This window comes from Cebus imitator, unplaced genomic scaffold, assembly GCF_001604975.1.
Source record: "Cebus imitator isolate Cc_AM_T3 unplaced genomic scaffold, Cebus_imitator-1.0 Scaffold462, whole genome shotgun sequence".
Lineage (NCBI taxonomy): Eukaryota > Metazoa > Chordata > Mammalia > Primates > Cebidae > Cebus > Cebus imitator.
Window position 1 is genome coordinate 1625871 of NW_016107777.1, and position 3334 is coordinate 1629204.

Genomic DNA, 3334 nt, shown 5'->3' on the forward strand with positions numbered 1-3334 from the left:
AGAAAGAAAGAAGAAAGAAAGAAGGAAAGAAAGAGATACATATAATTGGGATTAACTCATTTTTTAAATAAAAGATTATCGATTTGATCAATAAATAAGATCCAATTTTGAGTCTATCAATATTGACTGTATTTTCTTATATGTGGTTATCCTGTTTGGCAATAAATAGACTGTCAGAAAGTGTGATTCATAATGTTGAAATTAAAATGTGAATAAAACCAAGTAAATACAAGGAAAAGAAAGTGTGGGTTAATATATTAATATTAAATATTATCAAATTTAATACATAATTGTTTTTTAAATTTATAGAAGGCTGTATAGCTATATATGGTTTGATGGGAATTTTTAAGGTTATCAAAATCACTCAGAAATATGCAAATACAACAAATCATATTAAATATGTAAACACAAGAGTAATGATAGTGTGTAAGAAATTAATAGAACTTTAATAATACTAAAATATTAGTTCATGTTTCTTAGCCCATGGCCAATCAGGAAGGCAAAATATAAGGATATGAAAAGGTGAATAATACAATTTATAACAGTTGACAAAACATATATCAATTAGGGTGAAGCTTGACTGAATATACTATAGAAAGCCAATTTAACAGTGTCCTTATCTAGCTAGTATAGTAGCACATAACAGAATCCCATACATAAGCATGCCTCTTAAGGCAGTGTCACATTAATTGGAAACTAGAAATTCTTCCAGCTCTCTGAACCATCCCAAGGTAGTGGCCCTCATGTTATCCACAATGACTGTTGGACATGCAGACATCATATTTAAACAGTAGAATTGAAGAAGGAGCAAAGAAAGGTATAGTAAGAGTATATTTTTCAATTAGCTGTCATTGGCCAAAACTTAAGCATAGATTCATACTGAACTGTAAGCAAAGCTGAGGAATGTATTCTTTTGGCTTTAGCAATGTGCTCAGCAAAAGCCAAGACGGCTTTTTTTAAGACAGGGAAAGTGGATATTTGATTGTATCTATCTATCTACGATCAACTGTCCCTTGGATATCTGTACCTCCCTGTGTACTTCTATGCTTGCAAAATACTCAGGCCTTCATAAATGAGCCAAGCTTTTGTTCCACCAGCTTAAAGTTGGGTTTTCTGGGCAATGTGCTATGCTCTCCATCAATCTAAGGTATAGCTGTTCATATCCTAGCAATCAGCTAATAGACATGATATCTTGTCTCCGTACATCCCATGTACAGCGGCTGATGGGTAACAGAAGAGCCAAATAAAAATTCCCAGTTGTAAAAGGAAAACACAGAACTTACTGATCAATAACTGCCAGCACTAGAGCTTTTTCCAAAAGGATTAACTGATTTGATTATTCAATATAACTATTTCTAGCTCCTCTTGGGAAGAATGTCTTGTTATCTTGCAAAGTTCTTTCCTCTGACAGGTTTTTTTTTTTTTATTGTTTTTTATCTCCCCTAGCCAACTCTAGGGCAAATATTGGTACTGGAAAAGGCCAGGGTCCCAGAGGAATGATTTATAGCTGACCACCACAGGCTGCTTGTTGCTACCCAGACAAGGAGTACTTAAGTATTTAATTAATTTTGAGTTGCTTTTAGTTTATGAATAAGGTAGGGTCTCAATTTCATTTTTTATATGTGGATATCCTGTTTTCCAATATCATTTGTTGAACAGATTATTCTTTGGCCATTGTGTATTCTTTGACCTCTTTTCAAAGATCTGTTGACTTTATATATGTGGGTTTATTTCTGGGCTCTCTGTTCTGTTCTGTTTGTCAAAATTTTGCACAACAGAGGAAACAATCAGCAAAATAAAAAGTCAACCTACAATATTCACAAACTATATGTACAGTAGGGAGTTGATTTCTAAAATGTTTAAAGGATTTCTACATGTCAATAGCAAAAAACTCCCAAAAAATGATTAAAAAATGGCCAGTGGACTTGAGCAGACATTTCTGTAAAGAAGACATCAAATAGCCAACATGTGTATGGAAAAGTGCTCAACACCATTCATTTTCAGTGACATGCAAGTCAAAACTACAGTAAGATGTCACATCACACCTGTTAGGATGTCTGTGGTAAAAGAACAAAGGTAAGTTTGCAGGAGTTTGTGGAAAATTGAAACCCTGTTTATGCACTGTTGATGGGAACAAAAGATGGGGCATCATCTAAAAAAAAAGTATGTAGTTTCCTCAAAAATTAAAAATATAATAATTCACATAATTTAGCCACATAGTTCAGCAGTCTCACTCCTGGATATACATCGAGAAGAACTGACATCAGAATTTTAAGGAGAATCTGCACTCTCCTGTTCATAGCAGCATTATTCACAACAGCCAAGACATGGAAACAGTACAAGTCTATTAATGAATAAATAAAGAAAATGTGGCATAAACATAGGATGGAAAAAATTTCAGCCTGAATAAAGAAGGACATCTTGTCATTTGTTACTATTTGTTAAACCTAGAGGACAGTATGCAATGAGAAACAAACCAGGCACCTAAAAAAAAATACATGATTCCACTCACATGAGGTATCTATAATGCTCAAACTAGTAGAAGCAGAGAATACAATAGGGTTTACAGGGGCAGTGGAAGGGGAGAGTGGGGAGGTCTTCCATGGGTGTAAAGAAAGAGAGACACAAAGATATGACCTTAAATGTATATGCTTGAAAATTACTCATTTTTATAATGAATGAAGTGATTATCTCATAAATACTTATAAAGAACCAAAAAAGAACAAAAGAAACCCAGGAAAACCCATTGAATCTATAAAGAAAATATAAATATTAATTTAAAAAAATGAAATTGATAAATAACTTTAGAAATGGTTGGGTAAAAATGAAAAACATTTAGGTAATCTAATCTAGGAAAACAAAAAGGAAGAATGACCTAAATTTGGCTTCTGACTAGATAAATAACTGCATATTCTGAAGAAAACATGTTAGTAATACAAATATCTTTCGCCCATTTGTAGGCAAATACATTTAAAGAATCTGGAAGAAACTAATGATTTTCCATAAAAATATAAATCATCCTTACCACAAAAAGATGAAAAAAATTATAATCTATACTAAAAGTGCTAACTGGCACAAATGAAATTGAGAAAAAAATGACGTTTGGAGTTGTTACATAGATTAATTTTCCTCAAATCTTCTAGAAGCAGGTAAATTATAAAGTTATTTAAGTTATTTGAAAGTTAAAGAATGGCCAGGCGCAGTGGCTCAAGCCTGTAATCCCAGCACTGTGGGAGGCCGAGGCTGGTGGATCACGAGGTCAAGAGATCGAGACCATCCTGGTCAACATGGTGAAACCCCGTCTCTACTAAAAATACAAAAATTCAGCTGGGCA